Source organism: Papaver somniferum, chromosome 7 (genome assembly GCF_003573695.1).
Source record: "Papaver somniferum cultivar HN1 chromosome 7, ASM357369v1, whole genome shotgun sequence".
NCBI classification, from domain to species: Eukaryota; Viridiplantae; Streptophyta; class Magnoliopsida; order Ranunculales; family Papaveraceae; genus Papaver; species Papaver somniferum.
This window is the reverse complement of record NC_039364.1, coordinates 249,647,888-249,669,597: the sequence shown is the minus strand read 5'-3', so window position 1 is coordinate 249,669,597 and position 21,710 is coordinate 249,647,888. Positions and strand designations below refer to the sequence as shown.

The 21,710-nt window shown below is 36.2% G+C and overlaps 1 long non-coding RNA gene across 11 annotated transcripts; it reads left to right on the top strand.

The window, feature by feature from the left end:
• Positions 1-16,291: 16,291 nt before the first annotated feature.
• Positions 16,292-19,574, top strand: LOC113300105. 11 transcript variants are annotated; one of them, XR_003335414.1, is made up of 8 exons: positions 16,292-16,532; positions 16,671-16,785; positions 17,016-17,132; positions 17,290-17,411; positions 17,507-17,596; positions 18,255-18,331; positions 18,416-18,514; positions 19,094-19,574. It is a non-coding gene; the product is annotated as an uncharacterized LOC113300105 (long non-coding RNA). The 11 variants fall into 11 exon arrangements; XR_003335411.1 differs by having other exon boundaries at positions 19,247-19,534; XR_003335416.1 differs by lacking the exon at positions 19,094-19,574 and adding an exon at positions 18,588-18,902.
• Positions 19,575-21,710: the final 2,136 nt, after the last annotated feature.

Below are 21,710 nucleotides of genomic sequence, written 5' to 3'. Positions count from 1 at the left end.
GAACCTTAGCAACATCTGTCAACAAGTATTGTCTAACTTTGAGAATCTTGAAGAAAAAACAGAACTTTGGTCTAAGGTAAATATTTACTTAGAAGATTTACTTTTCTGATGGAACCAATTTTGGTTTCATCAAAAATTCTAGCTGAATTTTTGTTTCTTAGATAACTTTGAGGGTTTTATTTGATATTTTTGTTAGACAATATTCGAAATCTTCGAGGGTTTTATTAGATTATTGCTATGAGTTGTTACCATTACTTGTTACCATTAAAAATGCTATGCTTGGTATGTCGTCTGTTTTATTTTAAACGAATTTTGGTAAATATTTTCTTGTTCAGATTTACTTTTTTGATGAAACCAGTTTTGGATTCATCAAATTTTTTAGCTGAAACCAATTTTTCTTGTGTACTGCAGGAGAATATTGGTCACCGAAAGGGATCATTCTTGCTTCAGTATGACGAATCAGAAATGCGCTTGGCTGATCCCGTAGATGAAGTGGAAATTGTTGTGCCAGATGAAGAAAATGAAGTGCCGGTCAAAGTGCAAGATGAAGAAAATGTTGGTGCTAGCAGTGAAGCTAACTCCTTCAAAGCCAAATACCAATTTGCGCGATCATTGATTGAAAAGCTTAGGACCAATGCTACATATGTTCTTTCTGAAGAAGAATCACTGCTAGCAAAATATGATGCCGAGGACAGGGAACAACAACTGGTACAAAGATAGATTTGATTTTTCTTAGTAACAATTGAATTACTCGCATATATTACAATTTTCTTATACATTTCATCATTTTTTTGATGAAACCAGATTTGGTTCCATCATTCTTTTGATGAAACCAGATTTGGTTTCATCATTTCAAGTTAATGTTTGTTTGATGAATTGGCCAGTTCTTTTTATTCTTTCAGAAGTTTTTGATTTTTACAGCATTAGGTTTTGACACAGGAAGATGAAAAGTAAAATAACTTAGGTATCTTAATATTGCAGGTGATAACAAGGGATGTTAACATGATAAATCAACAAGAATCTGAACAAGAGCAGGTCATATCTTCTTCGTCGAAGACAGTCACCGATGATGAACAAGAAGGAGATGGTACTGAGTTGACTCCAAATAATATCGAGGATATCAAGGTGGCAGAGCGGGTTGAATCTGAAATGGAGAAAGCTACTTCATCGATGCCAGTCACCAATGATGAACAAGAAGGAGAGGGTACTGAGTTGACTCCAAATACCGTTGAGGATATCAAGGTGGCAGAGCGGGTTGAATCTGAAATGGAGAAAGCTACTTCATCGATGCCAGTCACCAATGATGAACAAGAAGGAGAGGGTACTGAGTTGACTCCAAATACCATTGAGGATATCAAGGTGGCAGAGCGGGTGGAATCTGAAATGAGCAAAGCTTCTTCGTCGATGCCAGTCACCAATGATGAACAAGAAGGAGAGGGTACTGAGTTGACTCCAAATACCGTTGAGGATATCAAGGTGGCAGAGCGGGTAGAATCTGAAATGAAGCAAATTATTGAACAAGAAGAAAACGAAACTCAATTTGTAATTGATGAAGATGTTATCAGGAAAATGGAATATGAATACAATAAGAAAGGTTGTTCGTCGTCAAAGCCAAATGTTGGAAGCGTATACTACTACTCAGCTGTAAAGATGGCGAATGATTTACTTGAGTTAGAGAATGAACAACCTGGATTTGATTTAGGACTGTCGCAGTGTGACAGTCAAGAGAAAGGACATGGAGAACTCAGTGCTGCGCAAAGGATGAGTAACATGGTTACAAGAATGAGGGAAGACAGAAGGAATTTGGTTCCACCTATCAGAATGCAGGATTACAACACCAGTGTGAAAAAAAAAGAAAGGTTACAGCTCGTAAGTGCAAGGAGAACAAGAAGGTGCAGGAAGTACAGGGGGTGAAGTTGAAACCAGTTGATAACTTGAAGATCTTGAAAGTACTCAACAGAAATGAGAAACCCCTCGTGACCACTTTTTTCAGAAAGAATAATGAAAGGTAATTGGGAAATAACTGATGTAACCAAGACTGGTTTCATCAAAATTTTGTTCCAAGTTATGCATTGTTTCTCCTTTTTTTATCCATCATTGACTAGCTTTTTAAAAAATAAAATTAACAGGTCAACGGCGTGGGAGCATTTAAATCTTCAATTACATATATCGGGGAAGATGATGGATAATTTGATGAGAGAGGGTGACGTCGCAGGAGACATTATAGAGTTCTACATTTTGAAGCTGCAAAACAACATCAAAAAAAATAAGTTGAAACAAGATGGTTCTCCAAAGTACCAGAGAGCTGTGTTTATAAGCACATTTGCCTATGTAAGTTTACTCCGAAATTGTTTAATGTAAATTTTTTGGCATAAAAAATAGTTGTGGAAAACAAAAAATGATGTTGTTTATATGGTTAATTTTGATGGAACAAAGTTTGGTTTCATCAAACTTGCATGTCTGTAACTAATTAAGGAGCTTTTATCTGGTATTTTGTTTCAGACATGTCACTCATTAGGAAAGAAATGTGGTGCTGTAATAGAAGGCTTCATCGACAAAATGGATTATAGCGTGCGGTTTTTGTTCGTTCCGTTGCTGACATCACTTGGAGATGTAAACCATTGGACATTGCTTACTTTTGATTTTGAAACCGGGGAATTTTATCACTACAACTCCTTGGCTTCCACGGGAGAGGAATGCAGAAAAAGTGCTGAAAGCATGAAACAACGTATAGTATCAGCATTTGCACAGCACGACGCAAAGCTCCCCTGTGATCAGCAGGCAAGTCAGCCAACAACATACTCTTTGCACAACCCTACATGTTGTGAACAAATAGGGTAAGTTATGTTTGGAAGTTTATATTTCACATATGCATATGCTTGAAATCATTACATCACTTGTAACCGAATGCTTTACATATAGATACTAATATCAGAACACTCTCAGCTAGTCACTTTGTAACAATTGAGACATTGTTTTGGTTTTTCAGGAACGATTGTGGCCTGCATGTTTGCTATTACATGAAGAGCCTCTTGAAAGGAAACATGTCTACAGATGATATACGAGAAAAGGTGCATAATATGAGACCAAAGTTGGCGTTGAAGATACTCCTTGACAATATAGAATAATACTCGCATGTCGTGCCAGTCCTATTGAACATTCAGTTTTAGTTGAATTTTAAATTACTTTTGAAATGGTTATTGTAATGATGATACTCCTTGACATACAGTTCTCCTTGCAGATTCAAGTTTTAGTTGAAGTTTAATGTACTTGTGAAATGGTTACAGTTTATATAAAAAACGATTTCGTGCTATTTCAGTTGTATTTCCTTAAAAGCTTATGTCTACAAAAATGATGTCTCATTTTTATAAAAACTATCCATAAATGATGTGTCATATATTTGCGGCACCAATAAACAGTAGACAAAACATCATCTACTGTGTTGTCAAAAAATATAGAAGAAAAAGTGACAGTAAAACAATGGTTCCACCAAAAATAAGATAAAACCCTTTCTGGTTTCATCAAAAAAATGATGAAACCCTTTGTGGTTTCATCAAAAAAATGATGAAACCTGATTCGGTTACACCAAACTATAAAGGCCTGTAAAAATTCTGAAAAACTTAAACTTAATCAAAATTATTATTCTTAGTCAAAATATAAAATGAAAACACCTGCAGCATATTAACTTCTAAAACAAAAAATATGAAATAGTAAATGAAACACATATTGTAGTCTAGCAAACGAAACTAAGAGTAAAATTCGATGACTTGCAGGAACCACATATTGTAGTCTAGTCGAAATGACCCCAAGTTCTCATGAAATCTGACGAGAAGGGCATGTCCGTTTATTATGGGTGGTCAAAATTGCAGGAACCACAGGTTCTCATCTTCTTATTGGCAACTGAACCTGTATTAGGAATCCTCTTCTTCTTCGATGGACGTCCTGGTTGTGGTCCATTATTCGGACCAAAAACCATCGATTTCGGCGACACTGTCACGGGCTTTTCGACTGTGGGAACAGGATTGATTGCATGTTTATACGATTCTCGGTAGAACTTTACTGTAAAATAGTGCTCAACATAATTGTAAGGATCTTCTCCATTCACCATGATGCAACGGACAGCATGGGCACACGGGAAACCGTCAATACGCCAACGGTTGCAAGAACATGTTCTTCTTTTCAAATCGACAGTCTGTGTTAATGAAGCATGAACTTCAAACACATATTCCGACGACTTGGTGACTTGGTAGTTACATCCATGCATCTTGTTGTCGTGGAGTAGAGCTTCATATTCTGGACATAGAGTTTGACGCCATTTCATTAAGTTAGCAGAGTCCTCACGACGTTTACACATTTGGTCCATTAGCTTCACCCTGATCTCATCAACCATGATGGCTATAGGCTTCTCTCTCTCTTCAACGACCGAACCATTGAAACTCTCAGCAATATTTGAACACAACCCTACCATATCGTCGACCCTTGAAGAAAAAACTTGCCCATTTATCAAGAGGAGCTCTACTTAGATAGTCTTGTAACTTCTGATTTTGAACCTTCCTCAACTTATCCCAATTCTCTGAAAATTCTTTATGAGTAGAAGCATACGCACATTTCTTAAACAGTCCCAATACATATTTGTTATAAACTTTGCAACTCTTTGGTAAGCATGTATTGATATTGCATTCCATATGCCAGTAGCACCAACCATGAAAAGCCTCAGGAAAAACAATAGGAATTTGTGTTACCAATCCAATACCTCGATCACTCACAAAAGTAAGCTTTGGTCGCAAAGGAGAAAGGACTTTCTTCAAATTATCCAAAAACCATTTCCAGTTCGCTTCATTCTCCGATGAAACCACACCATAAGCAAGAGGGAAGATTTCTGTAACATGAACAGAAAGCATAACACAAGCATAAGATGGGATGAAAACCAAACATAAAAAATGATGAAACCAACATAAAAAAATGATGAAACCAACATAAAAAAATGATAAAAACCTTACCATCATTTCCGGTTAGACCTGTTGCTGCCATCATATGACCAAGGTACTTGCTTTTCAAGTGAGCCGCATCAACGAATAATACAGGACGACAGAAATTGAATCCACGACTACAAGCTTCAAAACAGATAAACATCCTCTGAAATTTATGGGTCCCTTCTTCAACTTCCAAAACCACGTGAGAACCAGGATTGGTTTCAATCAACTTGTTTTTATACCAGTTCAAGAACATAAAAGATTTCTCGTTCTCTCCCCATGAAGTATTCAGTGCATGCTTCTTACCTGCGTATGCATAATAACGACTAATGTCAAAGCCGAAGTCTCTCGTAAAAGATTCCATAATATGCTTAGTTTTCTTATTAGGATCCTGTTTAATTTCATCAATAATCAAGCTACTAACTAGTTTCTTCGATATCCGTGGCATGTTAACAAATCCACCAACACAAGTATGCTGATTATTTAGTTCCTTGATAATAAAAGGACTTCCTACAACACCATCAACAGACACAGCATATAAATGCCAGTCACATTTCTCCTCTTTGTTCTTATTAGCACAACGTGCACCAATCCTCAACTTCTCATTCCTATATACCATGTATTCATAACCAGCTGCTGCGTGATACTTCTGTAAATCACAACGAACTTGTTCAACACCTCCCGGAAACAACTGTTCAACTCCTTGAAAGAGATGTAACCAGTGAGCAGACTTCAACGGTTCCTTAATTTTATCTGGAACATCATAATCAATCCGTGGCTTCTCAAAAGGTATAATTCCAGAACTTTGTGGCTGGTCATCAAAAGCTATAATTCCTGAACTTATTGAACCAGAAATCTCAGTTTTATGACTAACGAGTAACTCCATAATCCCTTCTTTATTATACATACTAAATAGAGCCAAACATTGAAGATCAAAATCAGAATGAATGACCTTTTGCTGATCATCAACCATGTGAAAAATTTCCATAGAAGGAGGAGAGAATTCACACCAACTTGAGCATATACTAGTCTTCAAATTAGCAAAAGACTCTTGGAGGCCAATACGAAGAGTTAAACAATCTTCTTTGTGACATACAAGTGCGAGAACAGAATCCATAATCTACAGAACAAAATGATGAAACCAAAAACAGTTTCACCAGATGTGAATATCAACAACAATTTTTTTTTTTGAAAAACAGTTCCAAAGAGATGGAATCCTTCATAAGAACATCAACACAAACATAAAAAAAACATATGCTAACATCAATTCAGTTTATTCGACAAGAGTGACTAGCAAATTCACACAAACAAAATCAAAAATCAACACAAAAAAGAGAATTGAATACCTGAAAAGTTGATTGATTCTTTGAAGACGAAGATGATCAACACGAAGTTGATTGATTGTTCAGCTGGATTCTTCAATTCGAGATTCAATTTCAACTTGAAAAGCGGAAATATGATTTCAGCTAAACTGAATTGCAACCAGATCTCGAATAACGAATTGGATTCTTCTCTTCTTCGAACAACTACGTTTATCTTCTCTTCTTCGAACAACTGAATTGGATTCTTCGAACAACAGATCTCAAAACTTGTAGCTTCTCCTCCGGTTCTTCAATCAAACAAACCTAAAATTGCTCTCTCAATTTTTGAATTGAAATTGGGAGAAGATGATGACGAATCTTTGAATTGAAACGAAAAAAACGAAGAAAACTAGGAAAGAAGAATCACACTTTCATCTGATATGTTCGGTTCAGAGAGGAAATTTTTTTCTTTCTTGTTTCCGCCAAACTTTCCTTTGAAAGTGTTTTTATATGCGGAAGGTTAATTTTGGAATTTAGAAATCAAATAAAAACTGAATTTTAAAATTTTTATTTGAATTGGGGTTTTTGTCCCAGTTTTGTTTGAAACGGTTTTTATTTGTTAAAAATAAAATGACCGGTTTTTTCTTATCACTAGTTTGTTCACCTAGGGGTTTTGTCACTAGTCTTTAATAACCTTTTGAGACTTTAATGTTCAATTTTATATTTTAGATCTGAAAAGGTAACGATATATTTTCACTTCTTCTTTCTTCGCCATCACCGCCACCCCACCTTCCATTACCGTCACCTTGCCACCACCACCACCATCGCCATCCCCATCTCTGCTACCACCACCACCATCTTTTGACACACCACCGCAATCACCACAACCATATTTATCTCCATTATCAACAACATTTAGAATTACAAAGATAAATAAATCTCAGATGAAGAAATCAAGTTTGATAATCATCATCAACAGTTTATATTATTCTTCTTCTTATACTCCTTATTTGTAAGAGTGATTTTGATGGTCACTTGAGCATTTAATAATTCAGGAGATTTGATTTTAGGTTTCGATTTTATGGTGATTTTGAATTGAAGATTTGAAGTTTTGTAGAAGCTTAATTGATAATTAAATCTGGAGCTGGTGACCTGGTGGTGCACCAAGGAGATATTAGAGAGCTTGGTTTGATGGGTTAGTAGTCTTCTTTATTCAGGATTTTGTTTTTACATTTTCATCAAGTTTTGTCATAAGATGTTGATTACGGTGGTTATATTTTGGAAGTTTAAGAACTAAAGTTGTAGTTGGTTTTGATGGGAATCCTTGAAGCTTTTTGCTGGATCTAATTACTGTTCTTAATTGGTTAATGTTTCATACTTTTTTCTATACCATGTTGATGTTGGATTTATGGTTTAGATGATTGTTGCTAGATTTAATTTTTGATAATTATTGTGGTTTGTTTCTAGGTGAACAATGTTGGTGGCTACTTCAACGAAGGAGATGAATTTGTTGTTGTTTACGAAGCTACAGATGATGATCAATTGTTGTTGTTTATATGTTTTTATGGGATCAATTGTTGTTGTTGACCCAATTTTTTATGGGATCAACTCTTGTTGTTGATCCAATTTTTTATGGGATCAACTACGGTTGTTGATCCATCTATGGGATCAACTCATGTTGTTGACCCAATTTTTTGTGGGATCAACTACTGTTGTTGATCCTTTCAACTCCTATTGTTGACAATATTTCTTTGGATAAGTATAATCATGCTTGAAGTTTAAATCATGTAAATTTCTTCCAATGTTGAACTTGTGGTGCAATGGTAGCATGACTGACTCCATGTCAGATGATGCGTGTTCGACTCACGCCAATTTCACTCCATTTACATGGATCAACTTCTATTGTTGATCCTTTTTTTTTGAATCAACTACCGTTGTTGATCCCCTAAACTGGATCAACTTCTACTGTTGGTTCTATTTTTATTTGGCAACTACTGTTGTTGATACAAAAATATATGAACCAGTGGTGGTGGCGGTGACGATGGCGGTGGTGGTGGTGGCGGCGGCAGATTAGTGGTGGTGGCGGCGAAGGACTGGTGGGGGTGGAGGACAGGTGGTGGTGTAATGGTGGTGGTTAAGGAGTGGTGGTGGAATATTAGTGGTGGTGGCGGTTGGTAGGTGGTGGTTGTTGAACGATGGTGGTGGAATGGTAGTTGAATGTTGGTGGTGGTGGTGCTAGTGGTAGTGGTGAAGTGCTAGAGGAAGGAATTCTTTCCATTTTGAAATTAAGAAAAATAATTTTATATGGGTGAGGATATTAAGTTAATCTAATTTTAAATGGATAAGGTTATTAAAAAGTAAGGACATATTTATTATTGTATAAGGATATATTTATTGAGGTTCAAAAGTAAGGACATATAAATAATGTACCCTAATTATTTTAACCAGCAGTGGTGCTTCGTGGCGATGACGCTATGTGTTGGCTGAAGTAGTGATCAGATAGACAAAAGATGGGCTTAGGTGTTGGAGCTGGTAATGGACCGGTGGTTCACTGGGCCTTGTAGAAATTGGCTAGGTCTGATTTCTCGCAGCACCTACTAATTAATAATATGATTTCTGTTGAATTTTTTCTATTGTGGTTAAAAGCTGAACAGGGCTCTCTTCTTAGAGCTTTTGGTCCCACCAGAAATATTTAGACCAATCGAAATTTTTCGTTTTTTCGCACCACCAATTTTTAATATTTCCGACCCACTTCTCTTTTTCCTATCGTTTTTAGGGGCCATCCCAAAGGATTTAGGGGACATCAATTTATACCCAGCCAAAGACTCTAGTTAAGGGGTACCCTATATGATATTGAAGTTACATAAATGCCCTTCTGGTAAAACTGTATAAAAACCAAATCAAAAACAATTCTACTCATTTCAACTCTTCTTCTTCCAGTTTCATATTATCTTCCGATTGTGGAAGAAAAAAAAATTTCCTCGTTCAACCGAAACATCGCCGCGAATCGTAAAATCAAAACATCGTCGATTCGATTATAAAACAATGGATAAGAGAAATGAAACCCACAGACCTAGAACCAAAAATGTTGCTCGGGGTATCGATCCAAACATTGGAATTTTAGCAAGAAATAAAGAAATTCTTGCTGCAAATGAAGAAGAACGCGAAGAACAAGTACCCGGCAATGTAGTCGGTGGTGGCGATTCCGAGACTCAAACACTTCGTCAACTTCAAATGGCCCCAATTAGGTAAGAATCTATCATTTTTGGGGTTTATTTCGCTTTAATTCGTCGAATCGAGAAAAAAAATTTCTAGGGTTTTCGGTTATTTATCCAGATTCGGACGATATGCATGCTCATTTACTTCCGAATGTAGTCGTGTTCTTCATTTTTCAAGAACATCGACAGTATTCGGGAGAAAGATTTGATGATTATCTGCCGAATATTGGTGGCCATATCTTCCTGGATACAAACTGCTAATAATCGGTAGTTTAATGAATTTTTTGGCTACCGAATATATTTAAGTAGAGGCAAAGTATTCGGAAGAACACTCACTACCGAATATATATATATATATATATCGAAAAAATCTCAAAATTTCTGATATAGGAAAAATCCCATTTTGGGGCCAGTATTTATTCGGAAGACAATATAATGTTTTATACCTCCGATTGTGTAGGATAAAATTTTAGAGTTTCTGAACTCCAGTTGATGAATATTCGGTTGTAAACGTGTTTAGTTATATTCCGATTGTTTTTCATTCGGAAAAAATATGTGTCTTCTTACTTCCGAATTTGTACATTCGGGTTATAGAGGTGCACTTTTTCTTCCGATTGTGTAGGATGAAAAATTTACAGCTTCTGAACTCCTATTGATGTATATTCGGTTGCAAATATGTTTAGTTAGCTTTCGATTGTTTTGTATTCGGGAACAATATGTGTCTTCTTACGTCCGAATGTGTACATTCGGGTTATATTTTCATACTTTGTCTTCCGATTGTATAGCTTGTGAATATTGTTCCTTTATTTGTTGTTTAGACAAAGTCGAGAAGGGAGGAAGAAAGTGACAGCTAGTGCTAGGAGGGAAAGGAGTTCCAAAGATAATTCAGGTGCTCAACAAAGCGAACAAGAACAAAGCAGTCAACAAGGAGTGCAACCAACTGTTGAACAACAAGGCAGTGAACAAGGGGTGCGACCAAGTGTTGAACAAGCCGCTCAACAAAGTGCAGGACCAAGTGTTGAACCAGTTGATCCAGTGGAAAGAGTAGAAGAAGAAGGACAACCAAGTGGTACCCAAAAATCCAAAAAAGGAAAAGATGTTGTAAGGAAGGATATTGCTAAGAAAGCATCACATCTTGTCCCTCAGCACTTGAAGAAGAAGGGTATTCCAGCAGGCACAATCCTTGGACTACCAGCGGATGGAGGAAAATTGCTATTTGGATACAAAGACTCATGGGCCAGAGAAATATATGAAACCGAGGTAATAAAATTACTATTTTTTATTAATGTATTGTCTATGTGTTATATCGTAATACTTGTATTAAGGATTTTTTTATGTACTTTAATAGGATCATCAAGATGCGGTCCGTCTACTCAAACCTACCGCCGCACCAACAAAAATGCTTGCGTGGCCTTTATCCGGTGAATGTGAAAGGTTCAAGACAATTGTTGCCAACTCGGGGTTAGCTAATGCCGCCGAGAATTCATTGTTGGAACATGATCGTGTGGCCACATCGGCGTTCGTGGAGAGAATGTATCCTGAGACCGATACTTTCCATATGCCGTTTGGGGAGATGACGATCACCCCGGATGATGTTGTGCAGATTCTTAACCTTCTCGACCAAGGCACATCTGTGAAGTTTAACTACACAAAGCAGTTAAGTTGGGCACAACTTTATTCTCTAACTAACAAGTGCTTAGGTTGGGATGAAGAGACAACAACAACAGAGTTTAGGAGGCATGCCAGTTATAGAACAAGACAGGTCAACATTACAGCTTTGATGAATATGTTCCGAGGCACCTTGGAGAAGGAAAAGAATGGAACGTTAACTGATGAGCAAGTGAACCACGCTGCCACTGCATATCTCCTCTGTGTATTGGGATGTGTCATATTCCCCAATACTTCTGGCAACCGGATCGACGCCAACCTTATACAACTTTTGGATCCTCTCCATGAAGTCGGTGACTATTCTTGGGGCACGGCATGCCTAGCATTCTTGATGGAAGAGTTTAGAAAGGCGTCGAGGCTAGGAACCTTCCAAGTTGCCGGGAACGTGGCTCTATTGCAGGTTTTTTCTTTAACTCTATAACTCTTCCATCAAGAATGCTAGGCGCCGAGGCTAGGAACCTTCCAAGTTGTCGGGAACGTGGCTCTATTGCATGTTTTTTCTTTAACTCTATAACTCACTCTATAGTTATTCGGTAGACAATACATATGATGCATATTCATAACTCCAAAGGACGCATATTCATAACTCCAAAGGACGCATATTCGGTAGGAATTGATCCATCTTATTTTTCGAATGTTTGTTATTCGGTGGCTAGGTACTCAGTTTTATTTCCGATTATATATAATCGGAAATATGTTTTTGATATTACTACCGAATATACAGGCCAGAAAAACTAGAGGTTACTGAACTCCAAATGACGCATATTCGGTAGGAATGGATCCATCTTATTTTCCGAATGTTTGTTATTCGGTGGCTAGGTACTTAGTTGTATTTCCGATTATATATAATCGGAAATATTTTTTTGATATTACTACTGAATATACAGGCCAGAAAAACTATAGGTTACTGAACTCCAAATGACGCATATTCGTTAGGAAATGATCCATATCTATTTCCGAATGTTGGTTATTCGGTGGATAGGTACTTAGTTTTATTTCCGATTATATATAATCGGAAATAATGTTTGGAAATTACTACCGAATATACACAATCTATTTACTAAAACTTGATTTCTTATGTATATAGGCATGGATCTATGACCACTTCCCTATCCTGAAGTTGGCCGGAGAGAACCCGGGGTGGTGCAAAGGTACTCCTAGAGGAACAAAGTATATATTTGAAGACAACCGTTCTAGGACAAAAGAGCAGCAGTTGATTCGCATGAGGGAGATTTTGGACCAATTGAAGGCCTCGGACGTATGCTTTGATCCATACAAGGAAGATCGAGCCAGTGGGCATATAAATTTTCGTTCGGACTTGTCCATTTATTTTGGACCATTGTGGCACCCCACAGGATATATGATGTATAACCCCTCTAGGGTGATGCGACAACACGGGTATATACAACAACAACCTCTGGAGAAAATGGGGGATTACTACAAATTGGAGTTGGAGTTGTGCTCTTCTAGTGGTGATAATCTTACAATTGTTCACACAGGCCCACCTACTGTTCTTGATAACTGGGATAAGAGGAATGACTTCATTATCGACACTGGTAGACGAACCAACCGAGGTGATGAAATTTCTCCAGACTATATGAGTTGGTATAACAAGGTATCACATCCTTTGGTTATCCGTGAAATCAAATCCAACACTACTGCGGCGGGTTCAAGTTATAATTGTATCATCAAAGACAAACCAGTTGGTTATGATAGACTGGTGCGTGTTCTTATATTTTTGTTCATTTTATATTATTCCTATAAATCTTAGGTAATTATCGTTTGATTTTATGTCATTACGTATAAAAAACAGGTGAATAGGTTCAAGCGTGTTTCCAAAATGTTAACTGCATGCTTGAAGAACGGAGATCCCATGCCAGCTGAGAAGATCAAAGAGGCTAGAGATCTAGTTGATAATATGGATAACGAAGATTATGCTGCCCAGTTTGGGGAGAAAGTCACGAAGAGGCATCAGCCCAAGGTGGCAGTATCAAAGACGGGTAAAAGAACTCGAGCTTCATCGAGCGCTGAAGCTGCTCCAACTGAAGCTGCTACAACTGAAGGTGCTCAAACTGACGGTGCTCAAATCCGTGGTCGTGCAGGACTGGGAGGTAGTCACGGTCGTAAAGTAAAGAAGAGCAGATAAATGACAATGATTTTTGTTGTACATTCAGAAATTTGTTTGGGTAACTAAGTTAGACAAGTTCAAATGACAATGATTTGTGTGGTATATTCGGAAGTTTTGGTAACTAATTTAACGTCCGATTATTTCAAAGACAAAATTTGAAAAGTATAAGTTTTTCCAAATTCTGATTTTTGGGCCATCGTACATTCGGAACTTTATAAAAAACCTATCCTCCGAATATCACAAGTTCAAAACAAACCACGCCATGGCTCCAGGTGGTTCCAAGGGCCAATATTGAAGGTTAGACATCCCATATTCGGAAGTTTTGGTAACTAATTTAACGTCCGATTATTTCAAAGACAAAATTTGAAAAGTATAAGTTTTTCCAAATTCTGATTTTTGGGCCATCGTACATTCGGAACTTTATAAAAAAACCTATCCTCTGAATATCACAAGTTCAAAACAAACCACGCCATGGCTCCAGGTGGTTCCAAGGGCCAATGAAGGTTAGACATCCCATATTCGGAAGTTTTGGTAACTAATTTAACGTCCGATTATTTCAAAGACAAAATTTGAAAAAGTATAAGTTTTTCCAAATTCTGATTTTTGGGCCATCGTACATTCAGAACTTTATAAAAAAACCTATCCTCCGAATATCACAAGTTCAAACAAACCACGCCATGGCTCCAGGTGGTTCCAAGGGCCAATATTGAAGGTTAGACATCCCATATTCGGGTTTTGGTAACTAATTTAACGTCCGATTATTTCAAAGACAAAATTTGAAAAGTATAAGTTTTTCCAAATTCTGATTTTTGGGCCATCGTACATTCGGAACTTTATAAAAAACCTATCCTCCGATATCACAAGTTCAAAACAAACCACGCCATGGCTCCAGGTGGTTCCAAGGGCCAATATTGAAGGTTAGACATCCCATATTCGAAGTTTTGGTAACTAATTTAACGTCCGATTATTTCAAAGACAAAATTTGAAAAGTATAAGTTTTTCCAAATTCTGATTTTTGGGCCATCGTACATTCGGAACTTTATAAAAAACCTATCCTCGAATATCACAAGTTCAAAACAAACCACGCCATGGCTCCAGGTGGTTCCAAGGGCCAATATTGAAGGTTAGACATCCCATATTCGGAAGTTTTGGTAACTAATTTAACGTCCGATTATTTCAAAGACAAAATTTGAAAAGTATAAGTTTTTCCAAATTCTGATTTTTGGGCCATCGTACATTTAGAACTTTATAAAAAACCTATCCTCCGAATATCACAAGTTCAAAACAAACCACGCCATGGCTCCAGGTGGTTCCAAGGGCCAATATTGAAGGTTAGACATCCCATATTCGGAAGTTTTGGTAACTAATTTAACGTCTGATTATTTCAAAGACAAAATTTGAAAAGTATAAGTTTTTCCAAATTCTGATTTTTGGGCCATCGTACATTCGGAACTTTATAAAAAAATTATCCTCCGAATATCACAAGTTCAAAACAAACCACGCCATGGCTCCAGGTGGTTCCAAGGGCCAATATTGAAGGTTAGACATCCCATATTCTGAAGTTTTGGTAACTAATTTAACGTCCGATTATTTCAAAGACAAAATTTGAAAAGTATAAGTTTTTCCAAATTCTGATTTTTGGGACATCGTACATTCAGAACTTTACAAAAAAATTATCCTCCGAATATCACAAGTACAAAAAAATTGTTTCCTGGAACCAAACAACACCATAATCGGAAAGAAAGTTGACTCATAACATAACCGAATATTACAATCGGTAGGTTGTTTAACAAAATAATCTACCGATTTCGTATAATCGGCTAGTTTTTTTATTTATAATACTCCGATTACATCCATTACATAAAGTTCAAACGGCCTTAACCTTACAATTTCGTCAAAAGCACCTAAATCCATACTCCTAATTGACCATAAAAATATTAAAACAGATCATAACTTCCAGTGACCATAGAAATTGTCCCTCTTGATTTTGTAGCATCCTTCATGTTCAAATCGTTTCCCGTAGAGGTCCACATACCGGCGATCCGCAAGATTTCTCTGAAATTACGAATGAGTAACAAGTTAGTACTAACTTTTGTTAATGTGAATTGGAGTTACAGAGATACTTACTCGTTTTTCATACTTCCACCAAGGAAAAGCGTTCCTAACAAACCGTTCCTCATCTTCAAGTTTGTCAATCTCCTTATCTAGCGCATTCTTTCTCATCTTAATGTCATTGGATGATCTTCGAATTCGATTACCATCTAAGGCTTCAAATACCATTAAGATACGGTTCCATATCTGCTCTTCGGATTCTGATTTGTGGAGCTTGTGAACAAGATCATGAGTAGTTACCACAACCCACGCTCTATAAATAGCACAATCTTCTTCTTCGGCAAAAGCAATATCCATGTTTTTTGTTATGAAAATTAAAACTGAAGAGAGGAAAGAGTTTGGTGCAATTGGGGTGATAGATATGAGTTTCTTTATATAGGTTTAGTGTCCAACGGCTCTTTTTGTTTTTCCCAAAAACTCCAACGGCTAATTTGACGAAAGTTGAATGTGGAGAAACCAATAATCGGTAGGTATTGGATTTAGCATATCTACCGATTATGGTAGCTTTCAAAATTTGAATTTGCGGCAACTTATAATCGGTAGGTTTTGTAATATATTTAACTCCCGATTAATGCTGAATCCAAAACACGAACCAAGAAATACTGCACCTCGTATAATCGGAAGAATGGGAACGATTTTGGCTTCCGATTGCATTCGGAGGGTAACAATGTTATCATATCCTCCGAATATATAAGGGTAATTTCGCCATTACGAATTACGCGAGATAAGGGCTGGCTACATTTTCCCTTTGGGTGACCTTTTTTGTTTTATTGTTGACCCCTAAATCCTTTTGAGTGGCCCCTAAAAACGCCTGGCTCTTTTTTTACCGTCTCAATTTTCTACTAAACCTAAATATCAATTTCACGAAACGAATACAAAAACAACCGCTACTGCTCTAAATAAAAAAAAATCTACAAAATACGAAATAAGAATCGTGGGTTTGAATTTTCTCGAATTCTAAAGCCCTATTTCACTTTTTTTTATTTCTCGAGTTATGATGGTGTTAATTTTATAATTCGATTGATCTATTCTGATTTATTCTGCAGATATCGATTTGAAATCATCAAGAAGGAAACTATTAGCGAAAGAGAAAACAACATAGTTTTTCTTTCAAAACAAAAGACTCCTGCAAGTATATTTACTGTTTACAATCTAGGGTTTTCGCATCTTGATTGTGTGATTCAATTTTTCTGATTGTTTTATTTTTCTTGGAATTTTCTGGGAAGGAATTGATAATTTAGGTTTGAATATTTTTTCCTATTCTTTTTAGAGCTTATGCGGGAGAATAAGAGGGTTCTGGATAAATCTATAGAGAAAAATATTTTAAGCACAAGGGAAGAAAATTTATTGTTGGGATTAAGAAAAGCCCCGAGCAAGAGCAGATGGTATGTTTTTCTGCAATTTTAAGTTCTAATTACTAAACAAAAATTTGAGTTTTCGGTTGCACGAAGTATTCTGTGAATTTTAACATTAAGTTTTCTAAGTTTGCTATATATTAGAAAGATCCGTGCAAAGCGAGATCCTTGCTACAACTTGATATTGGATTTCACTTACTAGCTAATCGTTTTTACTGGCTAACCGTTTTACTGCGCATACCTAACTGACACTGTTTCAGTTTTTCTTGAATACATGTATCCCAGGATTTTAGTGTGATTATGTGCAGGCAACCGCTACGGGAATACAAGAACAATGGATGGTGGGCAAAAAATTGTTTCTTAAATTTGAAGACAAAGTAATGTGCATTTCCCGTTCTTTCTTTCCCAGACATTATGTTAATTGAAGTTTCACTTACCAGCTAATCGGTGTACTACATACGTTTGACCGAAAAAATCATACCTAACTAACTGTTTCATTTTTGTTGCACGCATGTATCCATGATCTTATGCAAGGCAACAAGAACAACAACACTGGAAAAAATGCACTATACCCTGTTCGCGACAAAAGGTGATCAACGCAAGGCAAGGCAAGGCTTATAAAGAGTTGAAAGTCTGGAAACTGTAAAACCAATCAGGTATATGGCATGGTGGATATAAATGACCCATGATTTCTTTGTGATCCTACGCGTTCATATAGTTACGGTGAAGATTAACTTTAATTTTTGTTTAGGCAGACTATGTAATTGAGGCGTTAACCTGCTTTACAATCTCCGATGTTTGAAACAAGCTAATGGCAAACAGTGTGGGCATTAAACATCAGGTAACACTCAAGATCTAGAATACGGGTTGCAGATTTCTGTTCGTTTTGATGTTTCAAATGAGTTTCGGTGCTACTTATTCCCGGTTTCTCAATTTAATGATATAGTATTAGGGCCTTCGTACGTTTTGCTGTACGAGTATGAGATCCAGCTTAAGATTTTCTTTAAGTATGGAAATAAATCAAACATCGTATGAATTGCTTGGCTGACTTAATCACAACTATTTTGAATCACTGATGTTTATGAGAAATAAAATAAGAAGATTAAATACTTGGGTTTTTGGGGATAAATTTGAGATAGACATAAAAAAAAAGGTTTGATATAAGAGTGATGTATATTATTTCTCTGCTATACCATCATATGCACTTTTGATAATTTTGGCTAATGAACAACAGTTTTTCAATAATGTGCAGGAAAAATGTACACAGGTGATTCAGAAAAAAATTAAATCATGCCTAATAGATTGTTATAAATTCGCTCTACAAAGAGGAAATGTAATTAGCGTTGCAATGAAAGAATGATTTATTATCATAAATGGTTTAGGCAAGACCGAATTATCCGAAGGTTGAGGAGTTAGATGTTGACTGATTTTATGGTTTTGTGGCTGTATTACAATCTTATATATATATATATATATGCTTAATTTCACTTATTATACAGGTATTATACCGGAAGATGTCCATGTACCTAAAATGCAAGTATATATTCTCACAAATGTCCATCATGAACCCATCAAGGTAAGTTTTCACAAAAAGACATTATCTTTACTCTTTTTTTTTTGCTTTAGTTTTCACGGTGGCTCACATTTTTGCATCTAGCAGATCGCGGGTTCATACGGATCCTATCTATAATAGATGGTAGATCCCAAAGATGGCGAAGGTGACACTAAAATCTGAAACCGATGGGAGCAGAGATATATGGTAAGAACTACCATGCCAATATAGTAGTTACAACCATTTTCTACCCTCAAAATTAATTATAACAGCAACACAGGCTACTCTAAATTGAACGAGTTGGAAATCTGAAGTTGTAATTCATTTTGCGAGTCGATAAACTGTTTGCATACTATTGGACCAATGCTCATCTGTCGAAAGGGTATGAAACGGCTCTTTAATTCATGTTTGTGGATCACGTTGACATTTAGGATGTTATGGCCTTGAAGTTGGGAAATAATATGCACTGCATCTCTAAACTACTAACACATATATGCTGTTTTAGTTCCCTATTGTTTGAAATAGTAAATTGAACCAAAAGTGAAAACCCATTTGGTATGTAAATTTGTTTTTGTTGATTGATACATTTTTTTCATTCACTTGTGCACAACTCTACATGCTACAAAAGGAGAAACTGCTTCTCCTAGATGAACTTGGTTAGCATTTTTACATCTAAGGTTCGATTCATTAGAAATCATATACCGTTAAATATATCAAGGCTAACCCAATTCTATCTAGGAATACTAATAATACTCTTTCCGAAAATTGTCTTGGCAAATTGCGCAGGAGTTTAATATAGTTGGATGAGTATCATTTCTTCTCGAGGATCAGATTTGCTATCCATAGTACCCGTCCACTATATAATGGATATTATTTAATTTAGGTTCCATATGTACGTGTTAACATGTTATAAAGTGGGTTATGTGTATTTTGTTTTAGAAAACTGGTGATTTGAACAAAGAAAGTGAGAGGAAATCCAGGGCTCTGTAACTTCAGAGAGGACCGAGTCGTGCTGAAAAGTGTGATTGATTTTATGTCAGAGGTCATATCTATTTTGTAAAACCATATGATCTCAAAGCGTGGAATATGTTCTGATAGTGGTAATGGTAACGGTAAAAGATAAAAAGAAAATCAATTAAATTGATACAACTGTATACATCACAACCCTCATGTATTATGGTGGTATGGAATTTTCTATAAGGCTAATGTATTATTTTCTTTAATTCAGCAATCTGAATTAAATAAATTGAGTGAGCTGGGAACCAAATCCTACCGAGGGCTCTCTTAAATGGGAACTATTCATTACTGTTTTTATTTTTATTGCCCATTTTTCTCAAAGTTTGAATTTCAAAATCATTACCAGCACCAACACATTTAGGCCCGTGCAACGCACGGGCACAACAACTAGTTGAACTGAAAAGAAACAGAAGAAGTGGGAGGTCGGCTACAGAGCCGAAGTACAGAAACTGGAGAAAGAAGGCGTGGCTACAGATGCCATTACAGATACAAGGGTTTACGGCTTCATTTTCTTTTCCATTTTCGATAGGGGTGATTCTTTATAATATGTTTATGGCTTTTGAGAAATCCATGTTTTGCTAAGCTTTATAATTAGGGTTTATGTTGAAACTACTTGAGGGTATTAGGCTATTTTGAATAATTGATTAATTGAGCAAGAGACCATTGTGATTTGAATAGATTAACCTTTGAATATTGTTTATTGATTGATTGAAAATTAGTTGTTGCTTCACTGGTTTTAAAAACCTATGTGCATGATGAATTAGTTTTTACAAATATGTTTGTCTTATTATTTGATGATCCATGCTTGGTTGATTTCTTTGATGGGTTATACTTAGAAAAGCCAAATAAAATTTATGAACCCATATTTAGTTTCGTATAACTTTCTTGCTGATGCAATTTGATGGTGCATCCTTGAATTTAGTCTTTTGATGTGCTATGCTTATGATATACCAGTGATATTTGCGATGCTAATACACATAATATGTGATGTTGATAGAACGGATAATAAACATATATTCATGAGTTATGTTTCATTTCAGTAATTGAATAGAAATAGTAGTTGAAACTATAAACCCTAGTTACCGTCTCTCTCACTGCGAGTTCACTTTATTAGTTTACTTTAATTTTATTATTTCATTTACAATTTCAAAAATCCAAAAATATTGTTTCGTGTTAGTTTTATTAAAGATACTGATTATAGTATTTCCACCGCTCCTTGTGGGTTCGACCCGTACTTGCCTCTGTCTACTAGTTAGACACCGTGCGATTGCAGTTATTATATATAGGCAATCCCGAAATCCTATTAGCGCTTGGTTCGTAACCTAGTTAGACTTTAGGGTTTTCGAACACTCTCAAAGGAAGAGTACGTGTACCTTTACAAGGCACGAGACCCTACGTTCCTAAAGAATTTTATACACAAACTTTTGAGGATAAAAACAATTCGAGAGCACATAATAATTTTTAATACTGCAATTTTCTACCTTTTATATGACAAATATTTTTCTTTGAATATCAATGCATTCTTAGCTCAATAAACACGTGAGTTTCAAGTACAAGAGAATTGTTATTCATGTAAATGCTTTTATCAAAGAATGTTTTACCTCTGGGGCTTGGATCAACCAGATCTTTTAACATTCGAATATGATTGAAATTGTGATAGAGAATACGTAAAGGTTGTGATATGAAAATATTATAGCTCATTACAACTTAGTACTACTTGAGATAAATAGTACATCTGTGAAACAGTAATCCTTATCCATAAGGTTTTTCATGGATAAAGTTTCAGCACTTGTGCCTAGTTTGCACAAGGGAGAGCCGTACGCTCACCAAACTTGAATCATCAGTTCAGGTGAAAAATCTTGAGATTGATTGTCTTAATGATGAATTCACCAGAACCCTATATCTAAAAGAGAGAGAGATTGATACTCTTAAGTGTGACCTGCAAAGGTTGTCTGGAAGCTCTGACAAGATCTCAGCAATGTTATTTGGTCAGAAGTCTTTTGGGAACATAAATGGTATAGGGTTCAGAAGCAAGACTGTGAATTCCTTTGTTCCGCCCGGTTCTGGAAAAGTGGATATAGAAGGTTGTGATAAACATGAGGACAATCACAAAAACAAAAGTTCTTCTATGAATTTTTTGTTTTGTGGAAATTCGAATCATGTTCGAAGTAAGTGTTGGAAATTCAAGAGGAACAACAAAAGAATTGCCAAGCTTAAAGGTGACATGCAAAGAATGAATATGGCTTTGGGTAACCAACAGAGAATCTCTGAAAACAAGAAGAAGTCTAAAAGAACCAGAGTCAGACGAGGTAAGAAGTCTGTTTATACAATAAACCTTGAAATGTCATCATGTGACACAAAAAGTGAGCACTCTGCTCACTCCATT